General features: G+C 34.5%; 1 protein-coding gene across 6 annotated transcripts in view; it reads left to right on the plus strand.

The window, feature by feature from the left end:
• Positions 1-21,125, plus strand: part of LOC124369808 (homeotic protein antennapedia-like) — a 273,221-nt gene that overhangs the window by 188,879 nt on the left and 63,217 nt on the right. Inside the window, exon 5 of one of the 6 annotated variants that reach the window (XM_046827915.1) lies at positions 19,045-19,088. The exons of 4 other annotated variants lie outside the window; for them this stretch is intronic. The gene's annotated coding sequence lies outside the window, so the exon portion shown is untranslated. Of the gene's footprint in view, positions 1-19,044; positions 19,089-19,112; positions 21,077-21,125 lie in introns of those variants that run through there. One more of the 6 variants, XM_046827917.1, reaches the window with a different exon arrangement.

The following is a 21,125-nucleotide window of genomic DNA, read 5'->3' on the forward strand; positions in this document are numbered from 1 at the left end:
TTTTAGTTGTTCATCGCTACTAACAAAATTAACATTACAATATGTTTTTATTCCAAGTTTATGTTAATTTAATTAGTTGCTAACTATATTTATCGTTGGTTTGTATTTATATTCGTATTTTAATCGTTTCTTTCTGGTTTTTCATTTTAAAGTGATTTCACGCTCTATTATGCGGTTATATTTTAGACCGCTAAAGATTTAGAGTTAGATTTTTTTACTTCGATAATCTTTATTAATCAATAACAAAAGTTTTATTACATTTTGAAGGAAACCTAAAGATCAAACAAAAATGAAACACAGAGAGGATTTGTTCGGTTTTTTTAAACAAGAAAAAGAAGTGAGTATCGGTTTTAATCGGATATTTTTATCGCGATTAAAAAGATAAAACATTCCATGTTCGTTACTTATTTTGCTATTAGTAGTTGGTAAAATATTTAATACTAATTCACGAAAAGTGGCAAAATATTTTCCGTTGTTTGTAGGAACCCAAGACGACGGGAAAAGATTTAAACAAATAAATAGTAAAACACTAGATATTTCTCTGTGGACAATATATGTGTAAGAGAAGAGGATGTTGTCCGCTGGCCCTGCTGCCGACAGCTGACTCGAGTCCCGCCATCGCGCGCTAAATTTGGCCCAATTAAGACATAGATTAATTATATGAGGCCAGATGCTTCTCTGGCAGCTCTCCGCTTCCCGCGCAGGCGCTAACCCCTGTCTTGTCCAGCCTTCCGCGTGTGCGTTTGTTGCGTGGCTTGCCAGATACAGAAAGTCCAATAAAAATTACGAGCAGTTTTTAAGTAACAAATACGCCAAATATGTTTTTTTCGTAAAGATAATGCCCTTATATTATACCTAATCAGTCTAAAGTAAACCTGATTATTGTTTAAAAATTTAAAAAAAAAACCAATAACATTGTTGTTCTTTTTCATGAGAGTTTAGTTTTACAACAGTTCGTACATTAAAATATGCTCATTGTATTGAGTACATGACATAAATTATGCGTTGAAAACTTCTTCACAATGTTGAATGAAGTCTCTGAACTTCGCCGTCACCGCTCAGCGTCCTGTCTGCCTAGGGTCGTTTGTTACCTCTGACTCATAGGCTATACATAAAGAGCTTTATGGTTAAATAAAGTATAAAAATATACTTTCGTATTGAATATATTTATATAAAAATCAATTGGGGTTTTAATAGTCAAGAAAACTGTTTCTCCGTTACTGAAACACATATTATATATTCGCTTTCTGAAAAACACAGAAGTGGCTTTTTAATATAAAATCTCATTTTACTCTCCTCTGTTAAAACGTACACGAATGAGACTTGTTTAAGTTAGAATGCGGTCATTCAAGTCTCTTAATTATTGGATTTATTTTGGGAGCAATTTCAGTTAGTATTTTTATACATTTTTAGTCGATTATTATATGAAACGATAAAATAAAAAAGTTTACTTACTAATATGAATAAAAGTTACCTATTACTTACTTTTTTACATATATACCTATTAATTTTCCAAGTTCATTAGATAAGGGGGCACATTCTCACTGTAACCCTTGCTCTAAAATTTTAAATATATATATATATATATATAGGCTATATTTAAAAAATGTATTTATATAAACGCAGATTTCCTACAACACTAGATATTGTACAGAGTTTCCAAAGACCAAGTTTCCTGTACCAAGTATCCTGTGTTGAAACTAACAGCGGAGTGGAAGCGAGTGAAAGTCGAGGAAAGGGACCACACACGACCGTATTGGCGTCGGAGTTGAGTCCACGGTAACCCAGTGCGACTTTATCAGCAGAACCAGCTATAAATATCGGCTCAACATTGTAAACGGCTGCAAATTGCTCGATCTCACAACAGGTTTCCGTTTGGCAGCCGATAATTAATTGTTATCACCGGCTAACTGTTTAATAGCAGTTTTATTTCGAAACCGGTTCGCGCCAGAGTAAAATAGTAGCTTTTAAATCGGCCGGATGGCGCTTCTCGGTCGTATATCACCATGCCGCCGGGCCGCCACCACTGCAACCGGATCTCTCTAGCTACCATATGTGCTGCAGCCGCTTGAGCCTCATACTCCGACCGAAAAAACACTAAAACAGTCAAAATGGTAGAAATTATGGTTTACTGTCAAAACAAAAATAGTCCATAACTTTAATCTCAATAATATCGTCGATGTTAAGCGTGTGTGAAGTAAATATATAAGCATTATGATACTATTTATTACGTTTAAATAAAAATAATGGTTGTGGAATAGAATGAAAAGATTTAACTGTGAATGGTCAGATAATAGTTATACACGTTAAGCTATTAAAAACAGACAAACTAATTAGTTCCAATAAATGGCACATAATTCCTCTTTCGTATATATTTTTTTCTGTATATATCCACTAGCAAAGAATTTTACGTACGCCATGGTTGTAATTGTATATTAGTAGCGCCTATATTAGCTGTTCATAAATGCTTTTACGCCGTACTTTTTGGATTTTTATGACATCTCATAATAATATCATATAGTTTATGAACAAAATACCGAGATATTATTTTTGTAACTCTATACATACATACAAATTCAAACAAATGGTAAGCGTACCAGAACATTTATTTTTCTAAAGTAATCTAAAACAAAAATAATGATTTTTATAACATTTGCATGTAAAAACTATCGTATATTTGGTACAATCAATGTTTAGTTAGAATCAAAAACATGTAACTCAGTAATCATTAGAATACATGAAATTCCCTAAAGCTACACTTCATGTTCATATAGCAAACAAGTCATTCTTTTACTTCACTCGTATTTATTTGGGTCTGGTTATAGCCTACAGCGTGAATTTCTTAGTTTACGTCTATAGTTCATCGTTAAGAGATGAAAAAATTATTTTTTTTTTTGTTATAAGGGAATTTATCTTTGATATAAGGGTCAGGGATTTAATATTAAAAACTTATCCCGACCAAAAACCGACTTTAACAAAACTAATAACATATGACATGAAAAATACAAACATCGTCAATAAAATTGTTCACAAGTGTATATTAATGTTTTATTGCCGGAGTCAGATATCCGCCTGAAGGACACAACCATGACCTAGGTCTACACCGTAGTTGCGGTGTGACAGTCACCTGGCTAGGGGACACACCTGCTCGCCGCCGACGCTGCCACCACCGCACGTCACTCTACCCTGATTTATCCTCCGTCGACAATAAAAGAAATAAACGACTCATCTCGGCGGATTCGACCCGGGAACGTAGCGTAGAGTCGCTATTTGCAATGCTAATTTAATTATGTCTTTGCATATCCGCGGATTCAGACGGCTCGGCGTGGCCGTGGTTGCGGCGCTGTTTGGCGGGACTTAAACAGCTGTACTGCGTTTTCGCGGGAATTAATAAGTGACTTGTAAGGTGGGACTTAACCAGACCACTGAAGCTGTTACCAAATTTAGCGGAACTACTTTTATGAGATTTGCTCCTGGTTTAAGTTCGAGAGTTATACTAGACTAGGTACGTCGATGTCGCTGAGAAATGTTCCGGCCATGTATGTTTGTAACTCTGCATAATATTTTTGGAAAAATTTCAGATTGATGATGTAGGTGTTACCTGATCATGAATGAACTAAAATTAATTACATTTACTCACATAAGAGACATTCAAAAGTCAATGCGAGTAAATAAACGATTCAATCGGTTTGATAACTTGTAAATCCTGATTTGTAGATATTGAACGATTCTACTACAATATTCATTAAATACAAATATAGCTTATGAGTGTCCGCCATGAAATCGTGAAACGTATCGCCATTTCGCACCTCGGCGCGCCGCCCGCCCCGACCCCACATCGCCAATCACGTGCCCATCTCTGACACTGACGTAGACGGATCACCGCGATTGCAGCGCCCTGGGTGGCTGATTGCTTCATTTTTCAATCTTACAAAGAAAGGACGGATTTTTTGTTGTTGCCGCATTCCTATTCCCGTCCGCCCGTAATGGACCCATCGCCCGTCGTCCGACGACCAGAAGATTAAGACAACGGCCGGTACGATCTCCGTAAATTTTCGGTTTTTGACATTTCTAGTTTATCATTTTTCTAGGCTCCTCCTCCGCACAGGATTTCTTCATTAAGCTTGGCGGGCGATGTTGGAGGGTCGAGGGAAAATTTCAATGCCGACAGGTACGGGGATGAGTCCCACGCGCCTATAGCATTCTTCGATGCTTCTATGCCATACTTTTTGGAATTCTTAACGATATTTAATAAAGCTAGAGTATGTCCACAAAATGCCCAGGTATTATTTTTAAACCCTATATTTATACGTGACGCAAAGGAAAGAGTTGTTAAAATGTAAGTTTATCTTTGACTCACCGGTAACCGTGGCTGGAAGAACAATAGGTCTGGGCAAAGGAGAAAATAGTGGTATTGATGTCAGTAATAGATCACAGTTGAAGGATAGTACTATGGCGGGCGGTAGTGGGAGAAGTCGAGGCTCATATCCTGAGCAGAGCTGCTACCCTCCGCCTCCATCCCTTCAGAGCTGACATTTGCATCCCTTTCCGGCGTGGCAGGCGCGCGCGGGGGCGGCACTCGGCGTCATGGTCATGGACAGTGGTTGACACACTCCCTGCCCGCGGGCACTCGGCGATGGCGGCTTTGTCGGTGCCCAGAGAGAATGTTATATATTCCACTCCCTCCTTGTTATTACCTCAATATTTGTTTAAAATTTTAATTTAAGAAAACTGTGCTGACAAATAGACTTATTGCACTTTTTGGATAGTAATCACTCGGAAAACTACACCAATGATACATGTTCTCTTCTAGCATAAATCTGGTGTGCCATAAATATTAGGAATAACAGGCCCCGCTTTCAAATATCATATTGCATAGCAACCCTCCATCGTTTTAAAACAGTTTGACTTAAAGAAAAGTAAAATAAAGATGCATTTAATACACTTTATTGTAGGTTGCAACGTTTAGATCAAACAATCCTACCACTACCATATCTTAGACATGCAAACACGTCTAACAGTCTAATAATTACTGAGTAATACGAAAGCTCTATAAAAATATTCAATAATTTATATCAAATCATTCTAGTGTAGTATTAACTTATAAAATCCATGAACTTAAAAAATCTGATGATAAGATAAACATAAAAACTGCAAAAATAATAATAAATTATAAAACAAATAATTAAATTATTTATTAACGTTAGCCGATAAAAAAGACCATCTCCTTCAAACAGCAGTCAGTATCAAGTAACATACATTAAATAATGGTGCATTTAAAAAAGATTTTTAGATAAGCAGTTTACGTAGTAATCTTAATAATAGTATTAATAAAATGTACAAATAACTCAAAATCAACGGAAATAGACGATACCATTAAATCTAAATGGTGAATTATGAAAAATTCTGTAGCAGAGACACAAAATTAAAGTGACCACAAGTTATTGAATAGTCTGCGATAGAAACTTTACTATGAGTTAAGCCCTCCCACGCAGGTTCCAAGACCAATAACGTGGTGTCAGTTCCTGATTCCAAACGGGGAACCTAAGAACCAATCTAAACAGAACGTTCTCCCCCCCCCCAATCCGTCATGGCTGACGTTAATTATGAAAAAACTGCAATGATATTTAATCTCGAAGGCGTATGTCGGTAGGCCCCGGGGGGCGGGGGACCCTCTGCAGGCCCCACGCGGGGTGCGGGCGTCCCGCAGAGTAGCGTCGCGGCGCGAGAAAAGGCGTCCCGAATATATTAGATGATGATATTGCAACGCGACTTGCAAAAATTCATTAAAGAGGATGGAGTGACGAATGGGGTTATAAATCTGGGCGTCGCGCGCGAAACCTATTGACGGGCCGGGAATTAACATCTGCACGATGCGATTTTGATTCCCTCTTCAGTACTCGAGAAAAATCATGATCCTCTGCAGGAACAAAAGGTTGTTCTAATACCAAGTTCTAAACTTTAATAATATAAAAACTTCTACAAAACCGTACTGTGGACGGTTGGAAATTGTTTATTTATAAAATGAAACATAAAATATCTCCTTTTCCAAATATTTTTATGAATGTGTTTTGCAAGAAAAACAATATAAAAATAATTATATGGTTAATTTGTTTTTCTTGTGTATATATTAAAAGTTATAACGCTTAAGTTATATTAGTCCTTTGCATAGTACATTTAAAAATCAAAATAGCTGTGTCACTTGTTGTATTATAATACATAAGAATATTGTATATAATTTAAACTACTGTAGAGTTTTGTTATATATAAATTTAGAGATTTGAAATACAATAAAGTATGTCCATACGTACTTACCTCTTGAAATGTTTGAATAAGTAAAAAACCTTTCTAAATAGTACAAAACTAATAATCTACGTTTCAAGGTTATGTATGTGATGGGTAAAACCTCTGACTGGTTAAAAGTGTAAAATGCAAGTACTCAATGTAATTTTAATTAAGTTCCTACGACTAAAAACTTCTTCTACTACAGAGAATATAAACATTCTAACCTATAAGTGGCTGTAGCCGTGTTACTTACGCACGCAGAAATGCCAGGAGCCCCAGAAAGAGCGTGGCTAGCCGGTCTCAATGTCTGAAAGTCACCCCTTGGCAAGGGATGTGAATAGGGACGGGGATGGAACACACCTGGCAACCCTAAGAGGGCGAGTTGCTTCCATGGCTGCCGAGGAACTGTAGACACGATGCAGAACACAGATTCAGCCCTTCGGCATTAAAGGGTTCGACAGACACCCGCTATGAATTTAAATGTGGAGTTACTTAAGGGTTCACTTTTGGAGCTGTACTTTTCCCTCTTCAATATTCATACTCACTCCCCCTCCCTAATAACTGGGCGATTTAAACATAAACTTCTGTCAGCTGTTCGTAATTTAATTTGCTCAAAATAGTAATACAATGAGAATGTTTTATATATATATATATATATATATATATATATATATATATATATATATATATATATATATATATATATATTTGATATGGTATAATTTTGTTACTTTTTTATGAACTACTGACTCTTAAGGATTAATTAACATTTACATTATCTAGTATGGTTTCTAAATTCTTGACGTCGCAAAGGCCATGGTTCAATTAACTCTAAACACCAGGAACAAGGACTGGTTTAGAATGTTTATTGCGTTAAACTATTATAATACTTTTAGTGCAGAAAATGACCACATTAAACTAGTTTTCAAACGTTTCCTGGTGTCGAAATTTCAATGGTACTTAATTTTTTTGTGCGTAAACGATGACCGGGTTAGTATAAATTAAAAATGAACAAATTAGTTTTATGTTAAAGTCTTGTTAGACTTGTAAAATTACTATTAAACTTAAAGTTATAAATAATTGCATTCAATTCTTTACCTTACACAAAGATTTGTTATTTAAAGCATTTAGACTAAAAATACAATTTAAAAATGTGTTCTTTCAACACACAAGGTGGGATGGAAATTGACTGCGTAAGTATTAGAAGCATTCGTGAACCAACATGCTATGTCCACGGTTCTCAGTGTGTTAAAATAGAATGAGCACTCTGTTAGGAATTCTGCTGAATATAATACGTACACATTTCCCCTATTAACGTTTCTCTATTAAATACCGACTACAATTGCAATTGATGAACAAAACTCTTTGTTAAAACAGGTATTTGTTTAATAAATCCTTCTCAATAATATTCCATTCGATAATAAATAAATATAAAACGTCCGTGTAGACCAACACTCGATTCATTTATATCGCGCAACCTCTCCCCTATTTTCTCCCCCAAATCCACTTCGCCAGAACTAAAACTAATCGCACCCGTTTCCTCCCTTATTGTTGGACCGTGTACGGAAGCGTACTCCTCCCCCCTCCATCCCCTAAGTATCTAGAGAATTGTCCCGTCCCTTGCCCCCGCTTCCTAGGACTCCATCCATGATTCGGGGGGCAACTTAAATAAATTGACTGGCGATTGATCCATTGTCTTGCCCCCTTATCAGGGCGGCCTTTGATAAGCCGGCCTAGATTGCTCCGCTATCTCGGATCAAGATAAATAACAACTCTCCCACCCCTCCCCCACCATTCTTCAGACCGGGTGAGAAGAATTTACAAATGTGTCGCGATCATCCGGTGCTTGCCGAGGATCAATGGTATATCATCCGGAGAGACGCGGCCTACACTGCCGGGGTAGGTCATGGGGAGCCGTGAGTCATGGCGGCCACACCACCAATGGTGACGTGTCCCTGGAATTCCCTCCCCCGGGAAACTTTGTTTGATAGTTTCGCGGAAATAAGTGAGCCGTCCTGTTATAGCCCATGACTGTTTTCTGTATTATAGTTGTAAGGGTGGGGAGTCTGATTGATGCGTACCTACAAACTGCAATACTATAAAGTGTTATAGTATAAATATTAATAATAGATGGCTGTTTCAAATTCAAGAAATCCTGAATTTTGTTTACATTTAAATTAATAACGAACAAACCTTTTTAATAAAAGGTTAAAGGTTTGTCATTATATATTTGTAATCAAATATATAATGACAAAATACATATTCATTAATATACCATGATTTTATACCTAATTAAGCTTTAAACTTAAAGTGGTATTAAAGAATAAGATTAGTTTCTTATATTTCTTTTGCGACCTAAAATCCCAATATTGATTACGACTTATTAACATTTACTGCGTTTGAATTTGTAATAAAATCACAACCAATAATAAAGTTAATACTATTAGAGTGTCTGTTTATTAATAAAAAAACTTCATAGTAACAAAATCTCATGAAACACAACCCAAATTTGTTTTAAGTAAACTTACAAACACTCCAAAAAGGTCGTAGTTAAAAGTAACAGAATCGTTATTGTATCTGACCCTGTATAATATATTATCGTGAGTAAATAAAATACTGTTTTACGCAGAGTGTTGCCACAAAATACAACAAGGAACTTATAATAATTTGCTAAACGTATGTCTAAATACAATTGACCACTTCATTAAAATTTAATCAACTTGTTGTACAGTTTAACTCAGCAAAATTATTTTGCTGTTTTCTTGTTTTACCACTATTTAAATGGTGCAGTTTAGGAGTCTATTTCATTGTACATTAAATCATAATAGCTTGATTTTGTGAATGTTTAATATAGTGGCTAAACTGCAACATTTATTATCTGGCTTTTGTACAGTTTCCTTTTAATTAAGTTTCATTATTTGTTTCTCATTCTCCAAATAATACAATAATATTTGAACAAATAATATTGAACAAATAGTAGGTATACATTAACATACAAATATACATTACGCTAGGTTGGAGTACGAAGTACTCGTATTAATAGTAAATTATTTTTGAAATTACGATTTCATAACTTTTGTAACGAAAGTGATTTGAATTAGTTATTGACGAAATACGTTTCCTTAGGCGAAAGGCATGCGTGCTTATTAGTGTTTGACTTGATCTGACATTTCGTAACTCACTCTATTCCGTCACATTTAAGGCCAGTTATGACCAAAGATCTGATTGGATATTTACTGACTGCAAACTCCAGATCCAGTACGTTCCACGTCGAAGACATGTAACGAAACAAAACATGAAAGTGAAATGTATTTATAGTAACAATACCAGAAAGACATTGTAAGCGGTTTTCGTCAGAACCAAAGGAGCTCCCTCAACACCTCGGGTGACCCGCGGGTCGGGACGTGTTAGACTGTCACCTGGAATATCTGCAGCGGCCGGAATGCCTCCGTAAGCCGCATTGTTGATGACATTCCGCAGCCGTCTAGGCCTCGCGGTGGGCCGGTGGAAGCAATGATTTAGGTCTCCGCGAAGCCAAAACTCCCGTGAGTATTTTTAGCGAGTCTCCCGAATCTCTATCTCCAAACCCTTTGTCCGCTCCCCAAGTTAAGACCCCAGCTCGCCTAACAAGACGCCAATTAAGCCCGCCAGACCGGAATCCCTGGCTTGCATGTGGTATTTGTCAAGCCTTTCTCGACGATCCCGTGTTTTCATTTTATCCTCTTTAAAATCTAGCCCTTACTATTAATTTAAACTACGTGTCCTCTATAAACAGCAAATTCTTTGTGCTATGAACTCAAGCCTATTTTAACTCAAATTTCAGATTGTCTGTCGCTGTTAGTAGGTAATTAAGTTGAAATCTAAAAATGTACTGTCGACTAGTAGATCGGTTTTAAACCAGTGACATTTAACAAGCTATTTATTTACTGTTTGAAAGTGTTATAATGAATAAACAAGTTAGTTATACTGTCACAATTAGGATAATTGGCTCATCCCGCATGCGCAATCTGAAAATAATTGACTAGATACCTTTATGTTTAAAAATTAAAAATAATTTCTATAAAATTATATTTAGTTTGGTTGCAGACTATGTTGAGGTTACTACATAGAGTAAAATATATATTATAAACCAAAGCAAATTACGCTAAACCTGGAATTAATATATACGCTCTCCTCCCAACAGGAATAAACAATGAAGACGGAGCAGGAATGAAATAACAACTAGCGGGTTATAGACAGATAAACTTCCCCAATATAAAGCAATGATCGGTATCGGTAGTGTAAACAGTCCACGTTTCTGTTAGTGAAAAATCGGGAGTTCCGAGTCAATCTTTTAATTAAACACCGGCGCTGACGTGGTGAGTCCTACGGAGTTCTGTTATCTCGATAAATCCGCTGAATACATTTGGAAATGGGGCATTGATCTGCAGCGTCCTTTTGCTGTCCGCTCTTCATTTCGCGTATTTTCCGACGTAATAAATCAACAGCATCTCGTTGCCATGGTGACGGATGTAGGGGTGGGAGGGTGAGGGGGGAGGGTGTGAGAGAGACGGAGTACAGCACTGGTCGTGTGTACATCTGTTTGTACCACTCACTCAGGCCGACATACCCGCAGCCATGTTAAGAAACACGTGTTTAATTGTTCTTTCCGACTTACTCCGTAGTTAGCAGTTAATGCCCACCTCAGATAAATCCCGCAGAGGTAATGTGTTAGTTCATTAGGGCGATGCGTTTTCGGCTCAATCGCCGATTTTATTTTCGTTTACTCTTTTTCTTGCAGTTAAATCCAATCCCTCTCGAGTGCCCAACACTGTGCCATAAATCGGTCACCATCACGTATTAAAATTATGGCGCGATCGTATCGGATTTGAATCGATTCCTTAATTATGGATTAAATGTTGTTTCGACGGTGAAGTGCCAGTTTTTACGATAGTGAGCAAATGAAAATGGCAATTTTTAACACTTTACTTTTAAATAACGATACAGAAGAGCGCGATACACTGAAAAAAGTAACCTAAACAAGTAGGCCTGGACATTGCAAGTAGAGCTCAACATTGCAGTTACCTTGGCTCAGTATACTTACTACAGTTGACAGAACCGTAAAATATGTCGAAAACACCTACAATGAATAAATGATGGCATACTTCTGCCAATGAGTAAAATTTGGTAGTAGCTAACGGAAAAATTATATTTTATTAGTCAAACACACTACGTTAAATCCTTAATTATAGAGATTTTAAAGTTATTTAATACAAACAATGTTTTCCAATAATAATATACACCAATACGTTAACTCGTTCTTCTGAGTTCAATTAATTAATATAAAATTTACTTTATCATAAGCAAATGCAGCGTATATTTTACTAATGCTATAAAGACAACATTTCGAAACAGACCTATTACCTCCCTTTTATAGTTATTGTTATCTTTGTAATATCTTTATTATATTAGTTTGAACACTAAGTCAGTATCTTAGTGTTGGTCATAACATATGTTTCCTGTTTAGGTTATTATATTCCGATTAAAAAACTCTATACTAGCACATACAGTAAGTTAATCTAAACCTCGGAAAGTCCCTTTCCTCGGTTGCAACTTTCTGCAAACATCTATTTCAGACTTACTTTGACTGGAGACGTCAGCCGGGCCTAATTAACAGAGTATTATTTCATGTTGGCTCACATAATGGGCTTCACTCTATAAATCTTGGCTAATAAAGATTGAGAAGCCAATGGGAGTTGACCTGAGTCCAAGTGGCTGACTGTCACACACGACGGTACGCGCTGTGCTGACGCCAAGGTACATATGTGGACACTATTCATGCTGATAACAGATTCATTGCTCCTGGGTGGCACTAGCTCCTTAGTCACACACAACACACTCTCATCCTTTCATAATACCTTATAACTTTTACATTTTAATTTTTATCACAAAATTCCAATGTCCTGTTTTTTGTTTGTATACTTAAAATTGGCAAGTAAAATAAACTCCTACAAAAAATGTATGCCTTCGAAAAAGTGATTTACAATTTTAAATGTATCCTTAGTATTTCCTTAATCAGTGAAGATGAGTCTATTTGGATAACTGTATTATACAGTAAATAAAAATGTTTGTACTTCAACCGAAAGAGCAGAAGATAACTTATATAAAGTAAACCAATATTGTAATCAATGAAACCAGTATTTTATTAATTTGTAATTGAGAGTTTCAAGTATTTCAAAAACATAACATGGTAACAAAATTGGAAATACTCAACGTATTACTTTAAACAAATTTAATAAACACGTAACTGCCTAAACTCCTTAAAACTAAAACTGTGTACTTTTCGCCCTTTTTTATGTTATTATTGTAAATTTACTCACATAATCATATTATTAATATTAGTAAGTCATATTTTATAAATGGGCCAAGAAATTAATTTTGAGCTTTTCAAGCAACAATGAATTTAAATAGATCATATGTTATTAACCTTACCACACCCTTACTAAGCTTTCTTTTGCCTTCCAGGCATTTCTTTTTTAAATATACGAACTGTACAACTATATCCGCTTTTTAAGTAGTAAAAGTTTGTCAGTTATTAGAGGGACATATTAAGGCCAGTTTAGACCTCACGTGGTGTATATCTGGTTAATATAGTGAGGTTGATTGTTTTGGGAGAATTCAGATGTAAATTAGAATCACTTTTAAAATACCTCGAATCATACCATGATAGGGCTCTTCGGCATACTCTATTTTGTCTCAATGATTTCGATATTTATTTTGTGGCGCATGAAAGACATCTGATAATAGTTTGTGACTTCTTGTATCACGTAACTGTTCCTGGAACGTGTAGGCCTATTAAGTTAAGTAAAGTGTACATTTATGAAAATTTGTAAATTTCAAAAAGGATTTATGTGGATTAAAAAAAATCTCGAATCAAACGAAAAGAATTACCTGATTTCTAAAGGTGTTAAAAAACTCTGTAAAAAGAGACAAAGCATACATAAGTGACTAAATGGTATCGGTCAATGGAGTGTCTATAGACATCAGTTATGAAGTGGATTATGTAATTTGTGTTGATCATATCTGAAAGTTAATCCATTGAAGTTGCCATTGCACGTCACATCTGGGGGAAGGGCGAAGAACACAAGACGACGGCCTGTAGGAGGTGTCGTCTATCGCGAGAGGTTTTTAGAAACTGACGTCACAGACATGCCTGATGGTTCAGAAGGGGTTTTTCGGGCTGCGACGACAGAAGCAGATTGATGGTTACCCCTCCCCCACATACCGACTCGGCTAACAGGCGTTCCTACTGTGCCCACACCTCTGCCCGCACAGGCGTTCCTTGTCGTGTACCTTAGGGCAGTCGTTTCGTAAACAAATTTTAAAATAAAGACGGTATGACAATTTCACAAACACGGTTGTTTGATTATCCTGCAGCGTGAATTATATTATTCTAGATAAATAGAGGTTTGTACATTCTAAAATTTGTGCCATATAACCCCAGGAATTAGCCTATAAATAGTGTTATTTTTATAAAGCATATTGCTTTACCTTGTTCAATGTATAGAAGTAATTGTGAGAAGGGTGACAGGGCCGCAACCGTTACGGCAAGTCTAGTGCGTGAGCGAATTAAAGTGCATAACCCTAACATTTTAAATTTATTTTTTTTTCTGAAATTTATAAAAATATCAGTTTCTTACTAATAAAAAATAATAATATTGCTATTATTTTACTGTATATTTTAATACATTCCTGACGTATGATGGTTTCAATTACTTTATTATGTCGATTGGTACTTGAATATAAGTACTCAAAGATAGATAAATAATATTTCCAGTAATACATATTTTTTAAGAAAACAATCAGTTTTTACTTAAAACGTCTTATTGGGATACACATACAGGAATTTTTAAATTGAACGTTATACATGATTGTATTTAAAATGTGCCTATATTTGAGTAAAACTTTTTGGTATTATAGCTAATTAAATAATTTACGATGGTTATTAGTCATGCTACTTTTGCCGTTATCGTAAAAATAAATAAGACCAAACAGAGATAATATTTATAAGGTTACGAAACATTATGCATTTAAAAAAATTAGTGCTACTTAAAAAACAAAAAATAGTTTTATATTTTATATTTACAATGTTACAATTTGGACACATGACGATTACAATAGACAACAAGTTGGAATCCAGTGGGTCCCAACGCGTGCGCCGCGGCGACCAGGGGCGTATCCATGTGTCACGAAAGACACCGTGGCTACCTGGCTTATAGTTTTATTTATGTTTATATTCTATATTTATATAAAATTGGAAAGCTTATTGAATTGGAATTTAAAATGTAATTAAATTGATAATGACGTAATGCAAAATAACTTGCACGTTAAGGCAGCTGGAGGTCAAACAGTTTGGAACCAATGGAATTTGCAGGATAAGCTAACGGAAAACGTGTGTAATATAAAAAAGAAAGAAATGTTGTTCTTATGTTAATACCTTTTATTTATTATTTGTTTTATATTCAGTATTTAGCATGTTTTAAAATGAAAGAGATGTCTCCCCCTTCAAAGCGAATATACAAACCCATTTGGATCCTCTGGTGATCCAAGTCTTAGTCCCCAGTTCCTCCTGAAACAAAAAAATTGATAATCAACTTTAACTAAAATTATATCCCCATTGAAATATTTAATAATAATTTTTATCATAAAACCTGAAACAATAAAAGAACGTTGAATTATGTGGAATGTATTTTGAGCTCTAATTAACGTTTAATCTTGAATAAGAAAATACCGTTCGTTCGATACTTAACTTTTCTAAGTTTGTTCACAACATTTAAAATCTTTTTTCAACTATTTTTTATGTATATTGTATCTCTAGGACTGGTAATAAAAATTATTAAAAAAATTTACATTACCAAATGAAAAGTAATTTTAGATTTAAATTGAAAATACGATTAGTTTGATACTAATATAGAGAGTTATAGAAAGTCTTAAAATGTAAAGATATGACTCCTATATGCAGGCATACAATATATTTGAAATCCTTACAATTTATTATTGAAATCTTTAATCTTTCCTAAGCAGTTATTTTACTTCTTTTAATGCATACAAAATCTAAAAAATCCTAAAAACGTAAGTATAATAATGTCAAAGATAACGTTTTTTAGTACCCATACAATGTTTCGTAAAAATATATAAAATAATTATTCATTACTAGTAAACTTAACATAAAATGCTGATTTAACATATTTACGGTTCATGAATCCGTACACTAATTGCAAGAACAGTCGAGAAAGGTTTTTCGAGAAAGAAGAAATCTAGTTACTCAAAGAAATTCTTATCAATTGCTATCATTACTTTCACACTTCCATATATTTAACACTTACATCGGAAAAAATATAGAAGATTTTTAGACATTTTAAGAAAACGTTTGCCTGAATATTTCATTGCAGTACCTGCAGTATTAACAGTCATAAGGTGGGCAATTTTGAGTAGGTGGTCTTTTAGTATTTAATTTTTCAAATGTTCTGCAGCCGGAACATCCGAGAGATACCTTTAGGGTTTTATGACAGACTTTTACTGTAGGGTATTTTTAGTTTCGTCTGGCAGTCTTTGTTTACGTTTCACTTTGTGTTAGCTCTGAATGTGCCACCTACATCGAAATCCACGACGGAGAAACTGTTCGTGCTGCAAGGCGAACATGCGGAGTCCTGCGGGGGGTAGAAAGCGCGTGGCCTCGCCTGTAAAAAGCCACCCCCAGTTTTTATGCGAACAGTAACAAAGAAAGTGAAACTTCAAGACGCTGAGGTGACATCCACTATTGTCGAGGGGTCGGGAAAGTTTTTCACAATGTGCGGGCCAAGGTGACGCAACGAATGGAACCTTCCTTGGGGCAGGGTTTGGCAAGGTATCGGGGTTCCGACACTAGAATCTACATTTGTGGCTCAAGTATAATCTCACTATATTTTTCGGCGGTTGGGAGGTCTGCTCACCTTCTGGAAGAAAGCAAGCACAGAACACCAACCATGACACGGATTTAAGTATATCCATTAATACCGATAGTAAATGATACATACCGATAGTAAATGATACTTACGATAGTAAATGTCTGAAAAACTGTTATAATGCAACAGCTATATATATATATAGCTGTTGCATATATATATATATATATATATATATATATATATATACACAAATTATATATATATATAACTCTGTAATACAAAACTAGGAAAGATACAGCTACATAAAATAAGTATTTTTCTTGTAACCGTGTAATATAAAAAGGTGGATAATATAGTTTAATAAATTAAATCTTCCTGTATTTTTTAAAATATAAAAGATACATACATACAACACGAAAATATAACCTTGTGTAATAATCTGTCACAAAAATTTGAAAAAATTGATTCCAACGCTATGTGCAATGAATATCAGTCAGGTTTACCAACCATCCGAATAGTATAATAAAATCTTTTTTAAAACAATTATAGAAAAAGACAGGTTTTTATTAATTACTTGACGAAACCTTAAGTATATAATATACGGTATTTTTGAAATTAGTAAAAAATCTACTTGATGAAGTTATAAAATAAGTCGTAATTAATAACAATTGACTTACACCCTTACACTTCATACTTGCTCGTCTACATAACTATTATATTAAATTGTATGCAGATTTTACGTAAAAACGTTTTATTATAGGTACTAATTAGGGAGAGTTGTTATAGTATGAACATTTTGACCAAAACAGTTTCTTTGAGTGCAGCCAGTGAACAATAAAACTAATGATTAACTTAGCCACATTGATTTGTTGGTTTTGTTACTACGCACAACTTTGTCCATTAAATCTTACCTGTATTCTTTATAGTTTTCAAGATCTATTCAGTGTATGAACGATTTTGAACACACTGTATACAACAAAAATTGCACAGTATTCTTCTTTTTGTATTAAATATTTTGCTAAACACGTAATATTATTGTAGAAAATGCGGTCCTAAGTAAAAACATCGTAAATAATATGGTGGGAATAGATTTTGAAGTTCCATCCGGGTATTTTTACCGCTGCTCGCGTACGAATAAATGCATTAGACAGGGATGGCGAGAATCGTTAGGCATGTCGCCTGAAGCCGATACAAATTAATATTTCGACCTGTGCAACGCTGTAGTTATGTATGTGAGGAGTGACCAATGAATTTCCCTCACCACCCCCATTATACCGCCCACCCTGCCCCGTACCACACCCAACCATTCACTTATTATGGGAACGTTTTAATTACGATTGTACACGATTTTAAAACAGTTCAATCAGCCGGTAAATCTCGTCCTGGCTGGGTCAATCGTTCCGCTAAATTAAATTGATTTCCTCTCGATGTCGTACCATATAAATCAACGATGACTATTTACAATTCATTGGATAAATGTAAAGGTCAGTTAAAATCTAAAACTAAAAATGTTTAATGATAAGAGGCTTTTTATAAATAACTTTAGATAGAACCTCCACATAAACGAATTTTATTAACGCTTACAGTCGATTTAAAAGTTATTATCCTATTTCCAACCAAGCCACTAATGTAAAGAGAAATGTAGACCTATTAAGTTTATAAACAGATCAGCCGATTTTTTATATTCGTTGTAGTGTGTTAAGAGATTTATTATAAGAGATAATTATACATATTATAATAATTACAACCCGCATGGTTTTTATCTTAATATTTCATTTATATTGAATCTGTCTAGTATAATGTTATAATTACTCTATGATTCAAAGCTGTTAAAAATAGCAGCCCCTTTGATGAAGCAGATGTACTTGACGTAACGCGATACATCATGTAAATAAGTATTTATTTTAATATAAAGATCAAAATAAATATTTTAACTTCATGGTATTGAATTAACGTATGCATTGTTTACCATAACTTACACGAATGCAAGCAAAGGCCTTTTAATCATATTTGACTTTAAATATAGTAATCAAAGGATAAGTATCTTTCAAACCCTATTAGTTAGGCTTTTGATATAGGCTGTTATTTAAAACGAAACGTGAAATTTCAAATTTTAAACTGCTTTCTGTCCAGGGACATGTCCTATATAGCTTTGAAGGTCACTCGAACGGAGTTCTTAACTGAGAATGTTTTACTTTGAGCTCTACGACGTTATGAATAGTCAAAAAGTGTAAATTTAATCTTTTTTAAATTCTAAATATTTTTTTTTAATCGTTATAATACAGTTAAGAACGGAAGTTTAATACTTTTTAGAAAAAATATAGTTTTAATTAGTATTCGTTTGTCTTTGCTAAAGCCATTTTGAGATTTCTTCCACGAACTATAATGTCTTGCATCAATATTAGGATACGTCTTTACTCTGATTAACCTCTGATTAAATTGTATTTCAGAACTGTCTTTTAATTTGATGAGATATTGTAGTAGATAATTTGCTTAACGTGCCACTTTTCAATTGCTTTATATTATTTTCAATGTCAATGGTTTATTTTTATTGTCAGTATTAAAAATTTGTTATTCTTAGATTTTATGTATATTGTGTTTTACGTGGAAAATAATGACTAAATAAAATGTTTTACTCGAATCATTTCTAAAATTACATTCTAAAATATTAATTTACCTATAACGTAAAACTGATTAATATTTACTTACCGTGAGGTATACAGCGGAAAATGTATCAGCAATGTTAACAGTTTAATTACATTTATAATGGTGTCATGTAAAAATTATTATATTTATTTTATATAGTTTTAACACAATCCCTATTTTGTTTCAGGTGGGGTTCCACTTAACTTCGGAAAATATTATTTAGATCGTCAGGTATTGAACAGTAAAGTTGCTTGGTAGTGTTGCTAACCTTATTATGTATATCTTTGCTTTATATCTAACAATATTCATGCACCAAGTTGAGTTTTGCCTACAAATATTTTCAAACAAGACAAATTTATACAATCATCGGTAGATGCTGCAACCGTCTTTTGGTTAGGGTGTATTTGATTTAAAACTTCTAGCCTTTTAAGATAACGTTTCTGAAGACAGAAAAAGTATACAAAATAGTTTGACGGCTCAGATAAACCAAAGCCAAGTAAGACATGTAGGCGATATTGTAACAAAGCTAAACAAATAAAAACGGTTCCAGATAAAAAAATGTAGCCTGAATTCTTTTCAGCCCGTTTATGAGTTATGTAGGAAGCCTATAGGGCGTTACGTGTTTATAATGGTATATAGTGTAAGAAAAGTTTTTAGTAAAATAATACTTACCAATTTTTTACAAATGAAAGTAATGATATTTACTCCAGTAATCGTACATCCTATAAAATGTCACACCCATATATTCAGCCATTTTTTCATTGGGCCTGATTACAGACTAATTTCCGAAAATTCTGCTTCAAAACCCTAAAGAGGTTATAAAAAATCTTGTCTACTTATCCTGCGTTCAGAAACGTATTTTTAAGGGCTGTAACCAAATTGGTGGTTGAAAATTTTAAAAATAATTATTCTACAAAAAAGCCGATTTCTGTATAATTAAACCCGTTAGCCTCGCAAAAGTAACTATCCTCGAAGGTTGGTAGCTTTAACCTATCAACGCTGATTTAGGTTTCAATTTGGTATTAGATTAATTGAAAATCGAAAATTCTAAATTATCTTATGTAATGTTATGACATATTTTACTGCATGAAAACTTAATTACTTTACCCCTTACGAGTAAACAAGCAAATATAAAAAACATAGCATATTATTGTTAAAATGCAACCTGATCCTTATAAGAAATGTTAGAATTACTTGAATTACATATAATAAAGGAATTTCAAGCAACTTCAAGATAACAATAAATTAATCAAAACACTGCACACTCAATGTTTAATGTCACAGTAGAGTATTAATTCAATAAAAAATCGATTAGTTTGCCGTACAACTAAATTCAAGACAACTAGATACGTTTATGTTCCAGGAATAAGTCTTTTAAGGAATTATAGTATTCTTAAGCTGTGGCAAATTGGTACAGTAACTGATATTGGTATTATATAAAACTTGATTGTTTATTTGTTAATTAGTTACCTGGTACACATACACGATTAATAATTAGTCTTTAAATTTGGATGCAGAACACCTACGGATAAATTTCTCTGTGGAAGTGGCTTTTATATTGGTTTACGTTTTTGTAGTCAAGTATACAATCAGTCCCTTCCACGTTTATTTGTTCAATACGCTTAGTCAATATCTGAAATCAATTAACGTATTACGATGCGTAGTTGCAGCATGCCACGGGATTGCGCAGCGCATTGCAACGAAACATGTACGCAGCGATTTCTCTGGCCATTTCTGTAACGACTGATGCTTATCAACGCCCCTATCGCGATCACGTGGTTCTAGGGCCCGACAAGAGAGACCTTGGACCCTTCTATGTCGCCTCGTCAGCCAATAAAAGTAACGTCCAGTCAAAAGTCACTGAGACATTCCCCATTTCCTGATGCAATAACACCGATAACGCCAGCGATATCTAAACGAGCGCGCATTAAGATTTCAAAACATGTGACTGCGTCGACTGGAAATATTAATGCGCGTGTCATCGTTTCTGGTTATCTGGGATAATTTGTCCGCTGGTCCCAGTCAACAAGATAGTATGAATGGGTTTTACTCACAGCCGATAAAGTGGACAATTAAGCAACCTCGGGTCAATTTTGGGTCAGAGATAGTTTTTTAAGGAACCGATGGTTAAGTGCCATTAATTCGATAACGATTCTACCCCCTCCATCCCGACTGTAGCCATTTCACTCTGTTTATCGGCGAGAATTGGTCGTCCGACCGTAAGTATCCAGTTAATTGCGTATTTAGCTCATATACCTAGGTGATTTT

Source organism: Homalodisca vitripennis, chromosome X, assembly GCF_021130785.1.
Source record: "Homalodisca vitripennis isolate AUS2020 chromosome X, UT_GWSS_2.1, whole genome shotgun sequence".
NCBI lineage: Eukaryota > Metazoa > Arthropoda > Insecta > Hemiptera > Cicadellidae > Homalodisca > Homalodisca vitripennis.